Here is a 23,332-nt window from a genome sequence, read left to right on the forward strand (position 1 = left end):
CCAGCAGTATCTCAACTCTCATAACTAATTGCCTCCTGAATGTTCTCACATCTAATTGCTTTTTGGTGGCATTGAGTTTTTGTCTTTTTTTGCATAACCATACACTCTGCAGTGCAATCATGAGAAAGGTGGGAAGGTACATTCTGAACAGAGAGAAAAGTATTTCTCAATTTGTTTTATATTCAGATACCTTATATCTATGCTTTCTACCAAAGCCACTTTTTGGTATGGCTAATGCTATCAAATAAGAAAGATGGAAAAGGATTAATTAATTGATAAATCCTAAGGGTTTTTAGCTAAAAGGCTAATGCAAAGGCCAAGCACTGTCATTATCACTATTTGGTCTGATTATGGTGATTATGTGACCTAGAAGAAAAATGTCAAAAGGGAGACATTCCCGTTAATTTGAATTGTTAATATAACTGTTGACAGCAAAGAAAAGTTTGCATGTCTGCATCAGATCCCCTAACAACAAAAATCCAGCTGTCTCGTATATTGATATATTTGATTAAGCTAATTTGTCACAGCCAGAATCATTATTGTCATTCAACACTAACATTAAATGTCTATTCACTCCAGCTAGAGAGCAATGTATATGAAGTATAGGGCTCAGGAGGATACATGAAGCATTTGTAGCTTTTCAGTGAGTGTACAAATAACAGTGATCTGTATTTAAAACAACAGTCTTAGAAACCTTTAGTTTTTCACAAAAAAGGATACAATAGCATTAGTATAATACAGATTAATGTAAGGTAATATCCACTAATGAAGAGATAAATCTACAAATATATAAAGCTATAGGAAAGAAAACATTTTATTAAAAATACTCTAGACTGTCACTTAAAATTTTTCTTTAATCAGACAATTAAATATGGCCTATAGGGACTTCCCTGGTTGTCCAGGGGCCAAGACCCCGTGTTCCTAATGCAGGGGGCCCAGGTTTGACCCCTGGTCAGGGAACTAGATCCCACATGCCACAACTAAAGATTCCTGCATGCTGCAACTAAGAGATCCTGCGTCCCACAACTAAGACCCAGCACAGCCAAATAAATAAATAAATAAATAAATAACAACATAATTTTTAAAAAAAATATGGCCTTTAAGTTTTCTAAGAAGTAGTTTGAAAAAGTAATGCATAGAATACATTGATTTAAATGTTTATTATCTTGAATTATAATCTTTAAATATTTGGAACTACAGAATGTAGGTCTCAATTTATAATGTTGCACGAGTCCTGAGCTTGTAAGGAGCAGGTCTGGTTTTTTAAATTTAGAGTTGTCTGACTCCTCTTACTTTCAAGCAAGATTGTAGTTTCAGAGAGTGGGCTGGCTCTGAGTGTGCTCCCTTCCACCCACCTCCACTGCCTAAATATCATGTCCTTTTCCCCTTGCTTATATTTATAACATCGTTTTCAGAAGCTATTATATCCAAGCAGAGAGAGATAAACATATGTATAGAAGATTTCAATGATTTAATAAGCACACAGTAATATGATATTATAATACAATTTGTATACAAACATATATATTACTATATATAATAGTATATGTGATAGTATAAATATAAACAATTATAGTATTGATACATGTGCTTACACATGTGTGTGTGTGTGTGTATATATATATATAGTGTGTGTGTGTGTATATATATATTTATTGCAAAACCAATAAGTACAAAATAAAAATTAAATTTTAAGAATAAATAATGCATGCTGAAGCATCAAATAGACTATGTTCTTTTACCATAACTCACTGAAATTAGAAATCAATGGTAAAAAGAAAGATTAAAATGTTCTCATATTTAGAAATTTAAAAAAAATAAAGCCCACAAACCTAAAATCATATACCTAAATGTAAAACACAAAACTCTAAATCTTCTGGAAGATGAGACAAGAAAAGAAATCTAAATTACCTTGACTCTGGTGATACAACCAGATACAACACAAAAAGCACAATCCATACAAGAAAAAAGATAGTTGGACTTTATAAAGATAAAAAACTACTCTGTGAAAGACATTGTTAAGAAAATAAAAAGATAAGCCACAGACTGGAAGAAAATATGTGCAAAAGACATATTTGAAAAGGACTTGAATTAAAAATATGCAAAGAACTCTCAAAATTCAACAGTAACAACACAATTGAAAAATGAGCAAAACATCAGAACAGACATCTCACAAGAGAAGGTCTGATGGCAAATCAGCATATGGAAAGATGCTGAACATCATGTCATTGGGGAACTGCAAGTTAAAACAACCATGAGATACTAATACATACCTAAAAGAATGGCTAAAATCGAAAACACTGACAACACAAAATGCTGATAAGGATGTGGAAGCTCTCATTCATTGCTAGTGGGAATATGGAATTGTACAGCCACCTTAGAAGACAGTTTGCTGGTTTCTTACAAAGTTAAACATAACCTTACTATACAGTCCAGCAATTGTAGTCCTAGGTATTTAGCCAAATAAGTTGAAAACATAGGTCCACACAGAGATCTGTACATGAATGTTTATAGTAGCTTTATTTATAACTACCAAAACTTAGAAGTAGTCAAGATGTCCCTCAATAGATGGATGGATTAAAAATTATTTGCATCCTTAAAATTGAATATTATTCAGTGATAAAAGGAAATTAGCTATCAAGCCACAAAAAGACATGGAGGAAACTTAAATGCATATTTCTGTGTGAATGAAGACACTCTGAAAGGGTTACATAGTGTATAATTTTAACTATATGATGCTATAGAAAAGACAAAACAATGAAGACAGTGCAAGGATCAGTGGTTGCCAAGAGCTGGGGGGCAGGAAGACAGTAGGAAGAAATAGGTGCAGCAGAGAGGATTTTTTGGCCAGTGAAACTATTCTGTATGATTCTGTAATAGTGGACATATGATATTATGCATTTGGCTAAATCCATATAGAACTGTACAATGCAAAGAGTAATCCCTAATGTAAACTATGACTTCAGTTAATAATAATGGCTCAATATCAGTTCTTCAATTTTAACAAATATACCACCCCAATGCATGATAGTAATAATGGGGTAAACTGAAGGCAGAGAGAGAGATCATATGGGAATTCTCTGTACTTCTGTTTATTTTTTCTATAATTCTAAAACTGCTCTAAAAATCAAGTATATTAATTTTGAAAAGCAGCGAGATTAAAGCAGAGGTCATAAATAACAAGGTATTTAGAACTATATCATTATGAACACATATCTCAAAGGCAATAGTTAAAAGAAAGATTTTAAAACAAACAAATGTTACATTATTTGTATATTGTAAGATAGATGATATACTGATAGATAGATAATCAGTTAATAAGAATAAATAATCTAATCCTGACCTAATTTGACTCTAATGATAGATAGTAGGATATCTTCAACTCAGTGATATCACAAATAATGTCAAGATGAATGTCTTCATACATATTAGCTGGTAATTCTGCTCAGATTTTTAAATATATATATATATATACACACAGGAGTTGAATTTTTTGGTGATTATGCTAACTTATTAAACTCATGCACATTTATATTTTTCATACAAATCTCTTTCTTCAATGAGACAAGTACCTCAGCACACTCTTACCTTCTATGCTCTGTTCTATGTCACCCTCACATTCTCCTCCTCCTACACTTCCATCCTGCTCTGTAACATTGCAAGTGATTTCCCCTGTAGGAATGTGGGCACTCCAGCTTGTACATACAAACTCCATTCACAATCCCTGCATATAAATGCCCATTGGCGGCCCATCCAGTCTAGAGCTGTGTGCACAAGAAGCAGTTTGATTTTGGAGGACAAAGCCAGTGCAGTCCTGGAAGACAAGTGGCTTGAGGACATTTGGGCAGAAAGCTCTGGGGCCCTTGGTACCTGAAATATTGTCTAGAAGTAAGTAGGGGATGAGCAGAAAGCACCTGGAAATGCTCTTAATGAGGATGTCCTCTTAAGTCTCCCAGACTCCTTGCACCTGAAGTGAGGGCACAGCCAGAGGAGGACCAGAGTGGGATGCTATAAAGCACAAAGACCTTCTTGCTCGGGTCTCCAAGTGTGGCTGACTAGAGTTCAAGATTTGTAAATGACCTCCAAGGCATCCACCAATTAGAAGCAACAAACTAGAGGTCTATGCTGCAACATGAATGCATCTTGTATGATGCTGTTGTGTCAGAAGAGTACAGAAAAGAATGAGATTTATTGAAAAAAATATGTAAATTTAAAACATATAAAAACACCACGTTAAAAAAAAAAAAAGTACCTGCCTAAGCATATGTTAAACCTATTAGTGTAGGTACCTATTAAGGTGGAGGAAATGGAGTACAGGCTGAGATGAAGGGAAGAACAAATAAATACAGTATGCCCTAAAATGAGCATATTTGATTCTACTCTTTACTTTTGAGTTAATAAAATAATAGGAGAGGGCTTCCCTGGTGGCGCAGTGGTTGAGAGTCCGCCTGCCGATGCAGGGGACATGGGTTCGTGCCCCGGCCCAGGAAGATCCCACATGCCGCGGAGCAGCTGGGCCCATGAGCCATGGCCGCGGAGCCTGCGCGTCCGGAGCCTGTGCTCCGCAACGGGAGAGGCCACAACAGTGAGAGACCCGCGTACAGCAAAAATAATAATAATAATAATAATAATAATAATAATAATAATAGGAGAAAGAAAAAAATTTAATAAATAAATACTAGAACCATTTGCTTGCATTCATGCATAAGCCTCACCCTTCTTACCTTCGCTTTTGGTTCAGCCATCTCTCTTTGTGTGAAATATGATTCTCCATCCTAGCCTTTGTCTGTTGCTATCCTGCTCACAGTTTAGGCTGAGACCAAGTCTCCATTCATATTCTGTCTCTTTCAGAAGTCTTAGACAATTCTGACTCACCCTGATAATGTCCTTTCATGACACAAATTCACTGATCTCTCCATTTGTTCATTCAACAAATACTTATTGAGATCTAACCATGCTCAAATCAATGCACTGGTATTCATGGAGAAAAGATAAGTAACATGTCCCATGGCTTAATGAGCTCACAGTCTAGAGAGAAACTCAGACAAGTGCAATAAAGAAAGATTGAGTTTAACATAGGGTAATATGAGTACTACAGTATATTGTAGCTATTAACCCTGTTCTCTAATAGTAGGCTAAAATTTTACATAAACTGTGTAATGGTTAATATTAAATATTAATAATAGTATTAGACCATGTTAGTTACACTAACATTCACCTATATAACACCAATACTATAAATGGCAATATTAATAATATTATACCATGTCATTAATAATAAATTTAACCAAATAAATCTTGATGCAAAACCTGCTAGAAGTCATTGTTTATATCAACCACTCCTCTGAAATCTTCATATTATTGCTCTTTCCATTATTGCAAATAATCAGAAGTTGACTATGAATTAGCCACCAAAATTCACTAAGCAATATCTAGTGATGATCTATACTATTGTCAGAAATATGCAAGGAATAAATATGCCTATAATTTTGTTTCTACAACTTGCAAATATATTTCAATATTTATGGTTCAAGGTTTGCTGATTACTTACGAAGTAGGTGACAGCAATCTTAGGAGATATAAATCCCTAGTCTCTCAAGGGCAGGATCAAAGCTGCATTACCAGAAATCTCCAATCAGTCCATTTTTTTCCAGTTTGCAAAAGGAGCCCAAAATGTATCAGTACTCCTGCATTAATGAGACAATTACAAGTATAAAATGATAAATAGTAAAGTGTATATTTTAGGAAAGTGTTAGCAAGCATTCAGTGACCAATTTGGCTGGATACTTCTATGCTTCCATTCTCTTTTAAGAACTAATTTTAGTAAAGTAGAGTAAACATTTCCTGATATTTCCTGTAGTGTTTGCCTCTGACCTACTATTTGGCTGCTTCATTTAAGTAACATTTCATTTATTTTACCAATATATTCTTTGACACATGTGTTTCTGAGGCAGCTATTAGTTTCAGCCTCATTTTCTCTCAACGATAATGTAAGTATGGATTCTTAATTCCAAGTGAATTTCATTCTCCATCCTGTTCTGGATATGAAGAAATGGAAAGTGCATGCAGTATTTTGTATATCTGAGTTTGCCTCAATATATTTCAGATATCTGTGTGTGACTTCTCCAACGGCTCCTGTTATTCCACTTTCCCTCACTCATTAAACAAACCAGGGCCAGCTTCCAGGGCATGAGACCTGTGCAGTTACACAGGTTCCCATGCTTAGAAGGGCCTTGCACTTGGTTTAATACTCTGCTATTGCCATCTTGAAACTGTTAATAATTTTTGAAGAAGGATCCCTGAATTTTCATTTTGCACTGGGCCACCCAAATTAGGTAGTCTGTCTAATATTTTTAGACTGTATCAAATAAGTATAGAAGAATAACAGAAGGATAAATACAAATGTTAACAGTAGTTATCTTTAGATGATGGTTTAAGAATGATTTTAAGGGACTTCTCTGGAGGTCCAGTGGTTAAGACTCCACGTCCCCACTGCAGGGGGTACAGGTTCTATCTCTGGTTGGGGAACTAAGATCCTGCATGTTGCGTGGTGTGACCAAAAACATGAAAAAAGAACGATGTTAATTTTCTTTTCATCTTTCATGTTCTAATCTTCCTGAATTTTAGAGATAAGGAAGTTTAAAAGTGTCAGAAATCCCTTGGAATGCAACAAGTAGAACTTATGAGATAGTCCTTTTGAGCTAAAGAATCTTGATCTGCAATAGACAAGATATCTACTTTTTGGTATAACACTACATATGTGGTATTTTTTATTGAAGTATTGTTAATCTACAATGTTGTGTTAGTTTCAAGTATACAGCAAAGTGATTCAGTTTTATAGATATATATAGATATACATATATATATTCTTTCTAAGGTTCTTTTCCACTGTATGTTATTATAAGACACTGAGTATAGTTCCCTGTGCCACACAGTGGACCCTTGTTATTTACCTATTATATATCTAGTAGTATGTATATGTTAATCCCAAACTCTTAATTTATCTCTACACATACTCCTCTCGCCCTGCCACTGTCACTTTGGTAACCATAAGTTTGTTTTCTATGTCTGTGAGTCTATGCTTGTTTTGTAAATAAGTTCATTTTTATCTTTTTTTTTTTTTAGATTTCACATATAAGTGATATCATATGATATTTGTCTTTGTCTGACTTACTTCACTTAGTATGATCATCTCTAGGTCCATTCAGGTTGCTGCAAATGGCATTATTTCACTCTTTTTTATGGCTGAGTAACATTCCATTGTGTGTAGCCATTCATCTACACATTCATCTGTCAATGGACACTTAGGTTGCTTCCATGTCTTGGCTATTGTAAACAGTGCTGCTATGAACATTGGGGTGCATGTATCTTTTCGAATTATGGTTTTCTCTGGATATATGCCCAGAAGTGGGATTGCTGGATAATACGGTAGCTCTATTTATAGTTTTTTAAGGAACCTCCATACTATCCTCCTCAGTGGCTGCACCAATCTACATTCCCACCAACAGTGTAGGAAGGTTCTCTTTTCTCCACACCCTCTCCAGCATTTATTATTTATAGACTTTTTAATGATGGCCATTCTGACTGGAGTGAGATAATACCTTATTGTAGTCTTGATTTGCATTTCTCTAATAATTAGCAATGCTGGGCATCTTTTCATGTGCCTGTTGGCTATCTGTATGTCTTCTTTGGAGAAACGTCTATTTAGGTCTTCTGCCTATTTTTTTTAACTGGATTTTTGAAAGATATTTTTATTTATAAGGGTACAGATGATTTTACACCAATAGTAGAACTTCACAGAAAATGAAATACAGTATACTGGACCCAGAAAAAAATTCATAAAAGTCTTGAGTTCTCATAACATTACTGGGTCACTGCATAAAATTTCATTATATTCTATTTTCCCTGAACATCTTCTGTTTTTATTTTTTTTTTTGTATTTGTCCCTATTTAACACATCCTTGTTCATGAGTTTTTTAAAAAACTTAATTCTAAAAACTAGAAGAAAATTAACAAGAAAAACTTTTACAATTATTTGGAGAATTGTATAGCATCAAGGTTTGAGTGTGCAGCAAACAAAGTTGGTTTGCAACAGCTGACAGATTTCATTTTCATTGCCATTTTACAATAACTGTATTTTTCCTCCAGAGGGATAAGATTCAGCTAGTAATTACTTAAAAAGAAAGTAAATAAAAAGAAGAAAGAAATCTTTTTATTCTGTTCCTTTCTTTGTCTAATCAAATTGTTAATAGTCTTTCAAGGGTGAATATGCTGGACATTGTTTTTACTCATTTTCATTTTTCTATATGAATTGAAAGTAATGTATCTTAAAGCCAGGATTTAAAAAATAAACAAACAGTGTGAAAGCAAATTTGTTATACTCCCTTCAATCTTTCTGTGGCACATTCTGTAAAAGACAGAACTCTAAGGTGAAATGTATATAACTTTACATTCGGTTTCTAGAAATAGTCACCAATCAGGATATTTAGACAAATTGCTTTGCCACTCTTGGAATTACAAGGAAGGAATTAGAAAGTCAACATAATTTGGTGTTTAATAGTGTAGCCACTGGGGTCAGACTGTTGAGGTCAAATTCATAGTTGTGTGACTTTGGGCAAATAACCTCACCCTTTTTCTGAGCTTTATTCTCCTCAGTTGTAAGATGGGAATGATAATAGAATTAAGTGAATTCTAATACGTGTAAGAAAGAATAATTCTTGGTACATTGAGAAGTTTTTCAGAAGTGAGCACTTATTATTTTGTACTTTTTTTTTTCATTTAAAAATCACTCTATTCACTAAATTATACAAAATCATCTTCTGAAAAAGAAACTTCAGGAGAAAAGATACAAGAATGTTTATGTCACTGATATTAGGGCAAAAGGATCATAATATCCTAAAGTACTGTGATGTGGAAAACTCACATTCAACCTTTTATTACTGAAGTAGTCCCTAAGTAAATTAAAATGTATAATAATAATGTCTTCATGTTTATCCTTGTGCAGCATTTATTTGTCCCCTTTTTTCTTGGAAGTTGCTACTTCCAGGACTTATATGAAGTGTATTTATCTGAATAGTGTAATGGGAGAATGCAATTGATGACATCATATAATTCTCTGATGTCCCTCCAGGACTGAAGGACGATTTTCTTAGCTCCTGTGAGCGCTGCTGGTAATACACTCTCAGCTATCTTCCCTCTTGTCTGACTCCTTGGGCTGATGGTAGTAGACTGGCCTAAGGCCAGGTCCCTTCTTAGGGCAAGTGCATTAAATGACTGATGGACACAATGAGGGTTTAAAGACTTAGCCCCCTTGCCTCTAAACAGACAACTTTAGGTGGCCTTCCAGCTTTAGCACTTCCTATGGATTGACTGAAGCATTTACTGGAGACAGCAACTCAGACCAACTTGTCCCTTGACCCATTCCTACTGTTTTCTTTCTCTTCCACAGGAGTTGATCCAAAGAGCAGTCTCTAATAAATTCCTGATCACTAATCTCTGTCTCAAATTCTACATCTCAAGGAATGTGATCTCTGATATAAGGTGAAGCAATTCTGAATGGTACCCAATGTAATACCAAGAGAATGGCCACTGAGCTTCAGTGGAGTGGAGGGGAAGGATCTGAAACAAAAAGAGGCCCAAGTCCTAAAAGGTGAGGACATTAGACAGATCGTTTGCACAAAATTGGATGGAGCTTACATGTGTTTTACTCTCTGTGTTGTGAGGAAAAACCCAGGAGACTTGTACTTGGCAGTGATGAGTACTGGAGAGGGTTTCAATAAAAAGTCATGCTTTTAAAAAGAATTAGCAGGTAATGTAAGAAAATGGAGTAGTGGAAAACTAGAAGAATGCTACCCAGTCTGTTAGATTTTGGAAGAATGATAAAACCTTAGTAGTTTTACCTTAGACAACTCAGGCTTCTATAACAAGTTACCATAGACTGGGTGGCTTAAACAATAGACATTTATTTCTTACAGTTCTGGAGGTTGGAAAGCATGAGATTAGAGGGCCCTCAGTCCCTGTGTCTGGTGAGAGTCTACTTCCTGGTTTACAGAGGGCCTCCTTTTTGTTCTGTCCTCATGTGGCATAGAGGGGTAAAGTCTCTTCCAATTCTTATAATGACATTAATCCTGTCTTGGGGGCTCCACCCTCATGGCGTCATCTAAGCCCAATTAGCCCCTAAAACTCCCACCTTCAAATAGCATCCCATTGGAGATCAGGGCTCCAACATATAAATTTTCAAGGAGACACAAGTATTCAGTCTATAGCAGGTGTGGAGAATAAAAGTAAACCTTACCTTATCTGGGGAAAGGTAGTTTTCAGTTCAGACAAAGAAGTGGGGTAAATATTTGTTTTAAAAGTAAAGAATGGGGCTTCCCTGGTGGCGCAGTGGTTGAGAGTCCACCTGACAATGCAGGGGACACGGGTTCGTGTCCCGGTCCAGGAAGATCTCACATTCCGCGGAGCGGCTGGGCCCGTGGGCCATGGCCACTGAGCCTGCGCGTCCGGAGCCTGCATGTCCGGAGCCTGTGCTCCACAACGGGAGAGGCCACAACAGTGAGAGGCCCGCGTACTGCGTAAAGAATGTAGGAATATTTATTGGCAATATAACAGGTATTTTAAAGAAAGGCAATGGGAAAAGTTTAGAAAAAAATAATATAAAAAAGAGTAAGTCATCTAGTAAAATAGCTGGATTAGGCTGACTAAGAATAAATATGCAAGTAGGGGTATCTACGAATGAAAATTATTGTGTGGCTTTTAAAGTCGGTGGATCTTACAAATGAAGGAAGAAATCTGAATCATATACAAGGACAGTGTGAATAAAACAAGCTATCCTAATGGATCCACTTACGTAGAGGATTTATACCTAAATGCTTTAAAACCAAGAATTTTAAAACATGTGCTCGGTTGCAGTAACTGAATACCTCATCAAAATGATTCAAACATAAAAGCCATTTAGTTAGTTTACATAATTAGAGCAATGACTTAATGCTGTTACAAGAACCTGAACTCTTTCTACATTTTGGCTTAACCTTTACCTACAATTTACTCTAGCTACAATATCACATTTTTTTCCTTGCGCGCTGCCTGGTGGACAATAGAGGGTTGCAATAGGTCTTGGAGCTCTCTATCCCAGATATTCCCTAGTAGACCTCATATCCCATCCTCCAGAAGCAGATCAAGAGTGAAACTGGAAAAGTGAGTATCTGGCAGATAATAGAAAGTAGCAGTTTTTGAGTTAGCCAACAAGTTATTGTGTGCACACTACCCAGGGATGCTTTCAAATCACAATCTCTAAAGAAGCAATGGCTATCACCATTCATATTTTGTCTGGAGAATCAGAGTACAGGTAGGTTAGAACAGTGAGTCTTGGATACCATGCTAGTTACCTAGGCTAAAGATAAAGTAAACAAACAAAATCACCTACTTTTTTTGGTATGATCATCACTATTTATATAGATATTATTAAAACAAATAAATCCAAATATCTGAAAGCTACATAAAATTCTGAGCAGAAAACAAAGCAATCCTTTGTCTAGTGAAAGGAGAGCAGAATCAGGCTCTAAGTTTAGAAACTCATTTTTGGCTTTACCATCTACTTGGAGTGTGTCAATAATTAGCATTTAACCTTTGTGAAACCTAGTTTTCCTTGTTATATGGAGATAAAAATAATAGCAGTTTACCTGAGAGGTTTGTTTCAAAGAGTAGTAAGATATTATCTTTTAAAGGCTTTGTGTTACTTAAAGAACAGTCCTATTGGATTTGTACTTCTTTTCTTTATCCCTGGAGTTTTCTCATTCTATAAGTGTGTGTAGACTTTCTTAGATAAAATAATTTTAACCTAAGTGTGAATCCAAAAGTGAGTCTTTGTGGTTATGGTTTTTTGTCTCAAAACGTGTACATTGGGTGTAGACATCTGTCACAGAGAGATAAAAACCATGCTACTTACCAGAATGATTACTGCCAAAATACAGTTCAGATTTTTAAATTACCAAGAAGCATCTATTTATTTTAAAAATTGGCAGCCCCAACTACTAATGTAAAAAGTGTTCAAATGTAAATAAATGACTCATTTTTGCATGAGTTTTTTTTTTTTTTGCATCAGAAATGCCCCAGAAGCATATTTTTAGTAAACTAAAACTGGAGAAAATATGGAAATAGTATGTTGTATTAGTGTTTTATTATCAGAAATACTAAAACAGTTGCATTAATCATGGTATTTTACAAAGCACTCATATGATATATAATGTCTTCATTTATGTCAATGACGCACAAAACATCATCATATGAGTCTTTTAAAGACTGCATGGCTCACATGCTTTTATAAACCTGTACAACATATAGAGGAAAGAAGGGACAAACATTGTTCTGCTCCTGCCTTACTATTCTTCCTTTCTAATAAATTAAGTGATTTACTAAAATCCTATTATGATTTACATAATAGATAAAAAAAGAAAAATTTTGTTCCTCCTTAATCCCACCCTCTCACTGAATCTCTACTCCCTTTCCTTTGAGAGATAGGATATTGTCATTTAAGTGGCAACTTGGCTTCACTGTGAACAGGCTATTTGGAAATGGGAACCAGGTGTCCTCCCTCAAGAAACCCTGAGCTTCTCACAATAAGACTGTGCCTTACTCATCCTCTGCATCACTAGAATCTACAACACTGTCTAGCATGATGCAATGAACTGTTTCCTAATTTAATAAATATGAAAGAACTACTATTGTCATCAAAACCAGTAGAAAGATATCTTTTCATTCTGGTTCTCAGTTTTGGTAAACAGACACTAACTACAAGCACTCATATCTGGTAGGTTGTTTTCCAGACTCTATTTGAAATATGAAGCAGATTCTCAATTTCTCTCTCTACTTCTCCCATGTCTAAAAAAAAAAAAAAAAAAACAGAATTTTATTTTTTACTAGTAATGATGGAAAGTCAAAATAGGATGAAGATAGAAACAGCAAATATAGGGAGTTTTGTATATAACAACAAACCTTCAGAGAACTAGTTAATGCCAACACTAAAAGATAAGTGGTGCTTGACTTATAACTCCTTAACTCCCCTCATGTTCTTCCATTTAAGTGTCCTAGCCATTCTTGTCTTAAATGTCAGTCAGTCCAAACCATCTATCACTTAAGTCTCCAGCCTGTAATCCTGCATCTCACCACCCACTCCAACTGCCCCTTGGGACCAGTAAGAATGCATGGTATACAGTAGATGCACACTAATATCCGTGTACTGCTTGAATAATAGGGAAACTGTATCCCGTGTAATAATTTTTGTGTTTTAAGGTAGACTTCTTAGACATCAAAGAGATATGATGTGAAATGGAGCGGCAAGCAGTTAATGGCTGACACATGGCTCTATATGAAAGAGGAAGGCATTAAAGAGAATGTATGTCAAATAAAACTAAAATTTATTGAGCACCAACCAAATGCCAGGGTCTTTACAAACGTCTTCTCACTTAATTATTCTGTAGTAATATATTGTGGTATTTATTATCACCACTTCACAGATGCACAGATGAAGCAACAGAGTTTCAGAAAGGTTAAATAACAGCCTGAAGTGACATAACTCAGATTTTAACGTAAATCTGCTTGGATCCAAAGTCTCTTCTATCTCTAAGAAAGTCAACCTGCCTCCAAAAGTTCATTCCTGCAGTTTCAATTATAATTTCTAAGTCATGTTCTAACTTGATTCTATGTTTATTCTGGGGAGAAATAATGTAATACCAGACCTATACAAAGGCAAAGCAAACCACTTATTCCCTTTGATTAAAGTCAATAAATATATTTATATTGTAAAACATAAAGAGATGATAATACATATGCTGATACTTCTACTTGTTAAATAAGTAGTGTGAAATTTAATATATCAGAGCTATAATTTAAATAATTACACTCTTCTCAGGCCCAGTTATTTTTTAGCTACTTTGGTAGGTGGCTGTGTCTTCCAGAAGATTGTGAGCTGCAGATTACAGGAAACTTGCTTTATTTATTATTTTACTGCCACCTATTTCTGAATACAATGTCTGGAATATAGCTGCTAATCAATCAATGAACAATGAAAAAGTGGCGAATATAGAGTTTTCTATAGTTCTATAACATATTTTATTTCTGCTCTAAAAATAACTGACTGCTTGCTATTTCAAAAAGCAACTCAGAAGTGCTCTTTGAGAGGGCTGCCCTGGTGGCGCAGTGGCTCAGATTCCGCCTGCCAATGCAGGGGACATGGGTTCGTGCCCCGGTCCAGGAAGATCCCACATGCCGCGGAGCGGCTGAGCCTGTGAGCCATGGCTGCTGAGCCTGCGCCTCCGGAGCCTGTGCTCCGCAAGGGGAGAGGCCACAACAGTGAGAGGCCCGCGTACTGCAAAAAAACCCAGAAGTGCTCTTTGAGAAGCACAGGCTAACCATGGCCTTTTCCTTCCTCACAAAGGACATGGCCATGAAGGATTAGAGAGAAGAAATAGGCGGAAAGAGAAAAAGAACAAAGACTAAGGCCTAGTTTTCTAAAAATATTATTCCCATGCATATTTGAGGATTTCAGTCATGCTGTCCATTGAGAAACAAAAGAATCCTCATATTCGTATTGTAGAAGAGGACAAAAATTAGATATATTTGTTCTTCCACATCCTTCTGATAGATTCATGACATAATGCTTCTCATCTACACATTGACTTTGGCATCTGAAGTTCAAGATGAAGCATTATATTTACTGACAAAAAATATAGAAGAGGATTACATACTGATGTTGCCAAAAATGTCATTTTGTACAGGGCTAGCATCTATTCTGCATTGTTAGGGAAGGTCAAAGAACAAATTTTACCCTATACACACCATAGCAAATATAATGATTCCTTACAAGTAGATGAGCCTATGCACTCAATGGAAGAATATGAATAATCTCAAAAATGAATCTTAATGTCACCTCAACTGCTTTGATTCTCAGTGAAAGGATTTCTTATTTATGTTCAACATGAGATTATATAACTTCAACAGAGCACCCATCAACTAATCTATCCCAAATGATTTCATGTTAAGTTCAATTGCAACAAACTACACTGCAATCTGAAATTCTGACTAATAGAATTTGTTTGCTAAGATCGTTAGAAGGAAGCCAGCAATAGTGAATGGTTTGAACTGCAAGGGGTTTATTTCTGCTTTGGTATCACCTAAAGCCTTTCACAGATAAAGTTACTGTTAAGTGTGGAATGTTAAGTGTGGCCTACTTCTGAAAACTGGTCAATAGGTGAGATTCTCTAGCCAGTGGAGACCTAACGTATTTGTATGATATGAAGCAATGATCCCCAAACTTGATCATGCATCAGAATCAAACAAAGAGCTTATTACAATACAGATAGCTAGATCCAACTGCCAGAGTTTCTGCCAGTCTGTAGCGGGGCTGAGGATTGACATTTCTAACAAGTTTTCAGTTAATTATCGTGGTGATGCTGGTCTGGGGACCACATTTCAAGAATCATTCATTGAAAGAAACATGTCTGAAGGTGCACTCTACACTCTGACTTCATCAGAGTAATGAGAATCACTTAGTAAGATGAAGATTCCCAGATACCACACCAGATTTACTAGATTAGAATGTCCAGGATAGGACCCAGATATCTGCATTTTTTACAAGAATTCCAAACAGTTCTGATGCACACTACAATTTAAGAACCTCTGTTCTTCTGTCCAGTTCTGACATTTTACTTGGGTTCTAACATGTGATGTGCTTTCAAGGCTCTGTGTATTATTCAGTGTTCCCTGTGGTAAAATTGTTTTCTTCATTTTTCAGGACCCAGCTCAAATATCCCTTCTTTGTAAGACCTTCCTTGTTAGGGAGATTAATTTATCCATCAATTCTAGTACCAGTCACTGCATTATATGTTCATATGTTTCTTTCCATTGATGAAAGATGAGGCTCTAGACTGAGAAAACAGGATTGCATTTTTTTTCACTGAGTTTTGCATCATTAGGTAAGGGACACATTAAACCATAAGGAAATAAAAATGAAGAAAAACAAATTTGAAGACTCAATAAAACTGAACTTTGCATTTTGCAGTATAGAAAAATCTGTTTTCATAATTATAAAGACTAGACTATTTCAAATGAACATTAGAATTTTTGTTTCAGTGAAAATTGTTTTCTGAAAGGATTTTCAATGAATATACATGTGCAAAAACGCATGCTTGTGCACCTTTTTCTGACCTTTTCAAAACTTCTCATTGATTTTTTAAGGAATTGGCTTGTCTGTTTAAAGAGTTTCTGCCAGTTTGCCAGTATTTCCCATTTGTCTAATGGTAACAGCTGCTGCCTTAGGTAACATCTGTTCTCTATTAACTCTTCAGAAAGACATTTTTGAGAGGTCATAGGATCAGAAGTGTGATACACCTGGAGACTTGGCCTGGAAGATTTGATCAGTGGATTATAGTGTGATTCCATATCCTAAATTGCTTTAGGTATTATGACATCTACAGTTCAAAAGAAGCCTATGAGGATTTTAAAGATGATATGATCATTAGCCAAGCAGGGTAAAAATTTGAATAATGCCAAAATCTTACCATTTCAATTTCATTTCTATTATAATGATAATGACTTACTCAGTTGGTAATTATTGCTATGGTTTCTTCCTTTCTTCTTTCCCCTTTGAGATGAGGAGGATTGGCATAAAATGTCATGATGAAAACATAAGAACAGGAAGCAGAGAAAGTTTCTCACTGATAATGAAAAAGGACATTTTGGCAGGGCAGTATGTAGTATATTAGAGATCATTATAGATCTGAAATATGGTACTCTATGGATCCATTTTAACATTAAAGTAACTATAAGTTGACTAAAACTTTTAAAGATTTACTATTATGTAAAAGAGGGCAGAGAAAAGAGTGCATAATTTAGAACTCCTTTATATGAAATTCAAGAAGTGATCTACAGTGTGAGAAGTCAGAATAGTGGTTATTTGGGAGAAGGGGGGTGCATTTTTTTTTCCTGGGCCACTCAGTAGCTTAAGGTGAATAGTTTACAGCATCCATCTTTCTAGTCCACTTTTTTTGATGTCTAAATTTCAACAATCCTTTGACACCACTAAGACATACAATACCACCCATAAATTTTTCTGTATTTCCCAATACATTCACACTCCCATTCCTCTCACTTCAACATCTCTTCCCCCATTCACATTCTTAGGTGTGATCATACTCCTTATTTTACCAAGAAAATCTGAGCAAATATCTCTACTTTATGGTTACAAAAGTGAGTCATAAAAAGGTTAATTAAATTTCTCACAGTAAACAGAATTTAACTCAAGTTCAGTGACTTTAATATTAGTGTTAGCCAGGAGCAACCACAATAATGCTGCATAGCAAATTGCCCCAGAATTCAGTGGCTTGTAAGTAGTTATTTTAATGTTCCTGGCTATCTAGATTTGCTCCACTTAAGCCAGTCTAGGATAGGCTTAGCTAGGCAGCTCTACTTCGTGATTGGTTTCTTTGTGGACTGCTGGTTTGATTCAGTTTTATTCTATTTGCATTTGTTCTAGGACCTAGGTTTTCTTTCAGGAGTCAGCTATTACAGATATTATTTAGAAGTTGAGTGAATGACATTTTTTAGATGATAAATCTCAGGAATAAAAAGAATTTTCATTTTTTTCTAAGATTACGGGGGAAAAAAATATGTTCCCAGGTTAGAATTGCCAAAATTGTGATCTTTAAACCTAGACATTTTCTATTGATATAGCTAACTTTTTATCAGCTTTGAGCATTATGTTACTACTGTTTCATACTGGCACAATAGGCTAGTTGCAAAAAGAAAAAAACAATGACAGGTCTTTTCTGATAATTTTGTAATTGTACTTCAACCCTATCCTCACAAATGTTTGCTCATGAGAACAAAGGAGGTGATTTCATAAAAAGATAGTTTCACCTTTCCCTTCTGTCATACACAAAGGTGGTACAAGGTGGTGAGAGATAATTTGATTACTAGCTTTTTATGGTGGGGCATGAGTTAATTTTTTTACAACAATTTGAGTTTTTTCACCCTGGAAGGCCAATGTGTAATACTCCCCCCTATCTTTCCAGGCAACACATCACATAAAGCCATGGCCAGCAATCCTTTTAAAATGTACTCTTTCCTTTCTCTTGGCCTCTGTTTGGGATTAGTAGATAATGAGTACGGCAAAATAGGTCACACAGTCCTGACCTTATGAGATATAGCTCATAATACTGAAATGTCATAGCTAGAAAAAAAATGGGGATCATCATTTTCTCATCCTGACATTTTTCCACATCATAACTCACAGGTACTTCATTAAAGATTAAAAATGAAATAGAGTAGTAAGACCAAATTGACAACCCCAGTAAATAAAATTTAAATGTATGTAATATATTTACAGTTGGGTCTTGACATTAAATTTGACATTTGGTTATATGGATCTTCATCATGAAGACATTTAAAATATACACTAACTACACACAGAGAAGAAAAAAAGGTATGATAATATTTATAGTCTGGACTGTTATTAACTGAGATGGAGGTGGTAGTGAGAGACACCTCCTTTTCCTGATCTCCATAAAGCAAATTATATATTTTAAGTGATATATATGTAAACATTAAGACATATGACCCAAATAAAGAGAGTCCATAAAATATTAATATATATAAGAAGAGCCGGAACCATATCAGTCATCAGAACAAAACATGGTATAATTTTATATTTATCCTTTAAAAGACATTTCAAAAATACCTCCAATATTAGACATCTATGAGTTTATTTTCTAAACATATATAAATGTATCATTTTAACATAATAAGGGAGATATTCTTATATAAAAATGATATAAATAACCTATGTAACTGCCAATGAAATGGTGTATATTTTAAGTTTCTGATAACATCTTTGGTTTTATTCATTCATTCAGTCATTCATTCAAAAAATATCAGTAACTACTATGCATCAGACATATAGTAGGTCACATAGGTCTAGTGATTTGTAAACTTCTTGGTAAGGCAGGAGCTATGATTGTGATGTTATTGTCAATTATTCCAATAACCCCTCTTTTAAGCAAACTACTGAAAGGCTTTTTTAAAATAATTCTTTTGTTTTTATTGTGGCTTAACACTGCATTATGGACTTCAGTGAAGTGCTTGTGCCAAGAAGCTTGTAGAGAACCTCAGTACCATTTACAGCATACGCTCATGTCTTGTGGTTGATTTTTTTGATTTCTGCACTGCCAAAAAATGTTGCATTTTTATAGGGAAAGCATATCCTTCCCACTCAGTTTCCTCCCTTCACTCAGTATGCTAGAAAGAAATTTTTCTTACCTCTATCAATTTTACAGATGGCACACATGTGCTGTACGCACACATAAGCCATTGTTAAGGAACCCAGTCAAATTCAAACTCCCTGGCCTCTCATTAGAAATATAATAAATAATAAAAAGTATTTTTAAAAAGACAAAAATAATTCCAAGAAGACTGATTTTCAAAGTTGATTACAGCAAAGAAAATGTATCTTAGTTGAAATGATAGAAAGCTTTACCAAATCTTGTTTAGGTGAAGAAAGAAGCTTGTAGTTTTGACTTCAATGCTAAAACATCTCTCAAGCTTATGGTGATAGTTTATCATCAATTTGGAATAAAGCCTCAGGATGTTACATACTTTTTTTTAGGGAGAAACTAAATAAGATTTATTAACACAAATTCTGGGGTTACATTACTTAGACTTTACCTAAAAATTATACCATTAGCAAATTATTATTATTATTTATTTATTTATTTATTTATTTTGCGGTACGTGGGCCTCTCACTGTTGTGGCCTCTCCAGTTGCGGAGCACAGGCTCCGGAAGCGCAGGCTCAGTGGCCATGGCTCATGGGCCCAGCCGCTCCACGGCATGTGGGATCTTCCCGGACTGGGGCACGAACCCGTGTCCCCTGCATCAGCAGGCAGACTCTCAACCACTGCTCCACCAGGGAAGCACAAATTATTATTTTTTTAATTTCTATAGTACAGGACTAATGAAAAGGATTCTTTTTCTCTTCTATGCTATCAATCTTTATAAATGTTTTCTATTCTCTTTATCCCCACTGACACCTTATTTAACTGGCTTTTCCTGTATTCCTTAATAAAGTCTAAAGAAGTTTAGTAGGCTGGGTGACATTCTCTATTCCCATGCTCAGTTCTGTGGTCACCACCTAGAATCTCAGTAACATCAGATTAACATAAGAGACATAAGACAAAGATTGGTTATGTTTTTGCCCTTACAGCTCATCACAACCTTTCTTATCACAGAGAGCCTTTGTTTTATGGCTATGACTTGACAAAAGCAAGTCATGGAAAGAGATTTGGGAATTTTCCTAAAGAGTTTATTGACTGAAAAAGAAATTCAATATGTATTTATGTTGACACAAATGAAGGTTATGAGACAATAACTATCCTGAAGCTGCTGAGGTAGCTTTTCCTCAGCAGAGGTTTTATATATTTACATTTGAAAAATTGGAAAATTGCATCATTTTTACTGAGAGCCATGTAATCAGAATATTCTGAACAATTTTGGAATTCTACATGTCAAAATAAAGATTAAATTATTCCCCTGATTTACAAAATTTGGAGTATTTGTTTGACAACATATAATTTTCTTGTTCAAAAGCATAAATCCATGTTCATTTTTATAAAACAGTGAAATTCGTGGAATTTTCCCAACACAATCCAACAAATACTTAAACATTTTTTGAATAGCTATATACATGTTAGTGCATTCTTCTGTATCATTTATTTTCTTTTTTTCCAATTAACACAAAGATGCTCATGAGCGCACATACAACTTACTGATTAAGAATCTGACCTTGTTAAAGTTATCTAACAAAATTACTCAAATGGAGAGACACAGAGAAACTAAAAGTAATAAAAAATAAAAATCCCTTATGATTATTTTGCCCAAGTGAAGCCATATGAACCATTTACTCCCCAAGAGCAAATTGCAAAATGAACTAATTTTCCCCCTAACACTCATGAGAAATGCTGACCTATCTGATGGGGAAATGGAGTTAAGGGTATTCAGGATACAAATTGCTGGAAAGGTGGTCTCTCTTTACTCTCTTTCTCCCTTTATGTTTCTCTCTTTTTCTTTCCCCTATTTGCCTACCTACCTATCTATAGAAATCTCTATTAATTCAGAAAACTAAAGAATATGTTTTTGGATGATTGTATTATTTTTTCTTTCACTTTTGAAAGAAAGTAATATTTGAAAAAATTGTAGAACTCTATCAGTTTTGTGTTCATATGTAGATTATATTTTGTAGATTATATTTACATGTAATGTATAACATAAAAAACAAAATATAACTAATAATCTATTTCAGAATGATAAAATGTTCCTAAAATTAAAGGAACTCCTACACATAATAGTAATATAGTGCTAACTTTATTGAGTAATTTGCTAAGTGGTATATATGCATTATCTATTTTAATGTACAAAAAGTACTCTTTGAAATAACAACATTCTTTTTGTCACTACAGGTAAGGATAGAAGTTTAGAGAGGTTCTTGTCTAATGTCACACAGCTAGAAAATATGAGAGCCAGTGGAGAAGCCTGAGTCTATTTCAGTGCATTCTCTACAGACAAGGATTTGGTGAGAAGGATTTAAAAAGTAATGTCCAAGATATATCTTGCTGATCTTCATGATAATGTTTTCTTAAATATAGAAACATTCAAAATGATGATTAGTTTTATAATCCATGATACTTCTTTATAATTAAAATCCTCTTAAAGTAATCAAGTATAAATCATTCCTGCTTTAAAATTCTATCATCACAGCACCACACTAATTTGCTATTGTTAAATTCTATGTTTGGGAATCATTGAAAGTGATGGCTATTTTGTTGGTCAGAACATATAATTGAAGTAAGCGTTCCAAAAAATATTGAAGACCATAATTATACATGTCAAAGACTGCAAGGATTTTGAAAATTGCCAATGGGGTCCCATGATTAATGTCTATTATTTCCTATCAGATTCCTCAATCTCATAGTCACTCTTCTCACCAGTGGTATTCACTTAAGCCCCCCTGAAAGTCTTGTTCTAATCTTTTTCTAGACCTTGTCCTGAACTTAGATATTAGTTCTAAAATGGTAACATTTTGGCATATTTGATTCATTTCTTTATTTTTATCATATCACAATATTTATAAATATCACTAAAAGTTCCTCATTCCCCTATGTTATTCCTTTCCTTCCCGACCTAGAGGTAAACATCTTAATGTTGGCATAGATTTGTATCTTTAATATATTTTGATACTTAAATGTGTTACTTTATAAGAATACTTTGGATAGTAGAAGTAAACATAAATATTATTAGCCTTACATATTCTCTTGCAATTTACCTATTATACTTAATGTTATATTTGTGGAATTGATAAAGTTTATACATTTAATTTCAACTCATTCAGTTTTGCTTTAGATCATTGTGTTATTATACCATAGGTAGAAGTAACCTAAATGTCCATTGATGGATAGAAGGGTAAAGAAAATGTGGCATGCACTTATAATGAAATATTATTCAGCTTAAAAAAGAAGGAAATTACACCATTTATAAAAATGTAGATGAAGCTGGAGGACATTTTTCTAACTGAAATAAGCCAGACATAGAAAGAAAAATACTATATTGTCTCACTTACATGATGAATCAAATAGTCAAAGTCAAAAGCAGAGTGTAATGGTGGTTCCAAGGCACTGAGAGGAGGAGGAAACTGGGAGATATTAGTCAAGCACAAAGTGTCTGTTATACTACATGCGTAAGTCCCAGGAACCTACTGCACAACATAGTGCCTATACCTAACAATACAGTATTGTATACTTCAAAGTTTGCTAAGAGTTTGGATGCTATCTTAAGTGTTCTTATCATCTTCATCATCATCATCATCATCATCATCATCATCAATCATCATCATCCTCAATAAGAGGTTGGGAGGAAACTTTTGGAAGCGATGGATAGGTTTATGGCATAGATTTTGGCAGCAGTTTCAAGGATATATAGTTATCTCCAAACTCATCAAGCCTTATATATTAATTATGTAAGGCTTTTGCATGCTGTTAAGTAAATAAAGAAATAACAAACTAAGTGCCTATATGTTATCTAATCAGCATTTCATATTTAGCATAGCTAGAGTAGAACTCTTGATTTTCCCCTCAAGCTGTTCCTCCAAAAGCCTTCTTCTGTAACTTAGTAGAGATAATCATCAGCCACTGAAGTACTCAGGTGAAATATCTAGGCATCAACCATGATTCCTCCATTTCACTCACCAATAACCAATATATTAGCAAGCTCTTAATTGTCATTCTCCAAAT

Source organism: Mesoplodon densirostris, chromosome 1, assembly GCF_025265405.1.
Source record: "Mesoplodon densirostris isolate mMesDen1 chromosome 1, mMesDen1 primary haplotype, whole genome shotgun sequence".
NCBI lineage: Eukaryota > Metazoa > Chordata > Mammalia > Artiodactyla > Ziphiidae > Mesoplodon > Mesoplodon densirostris.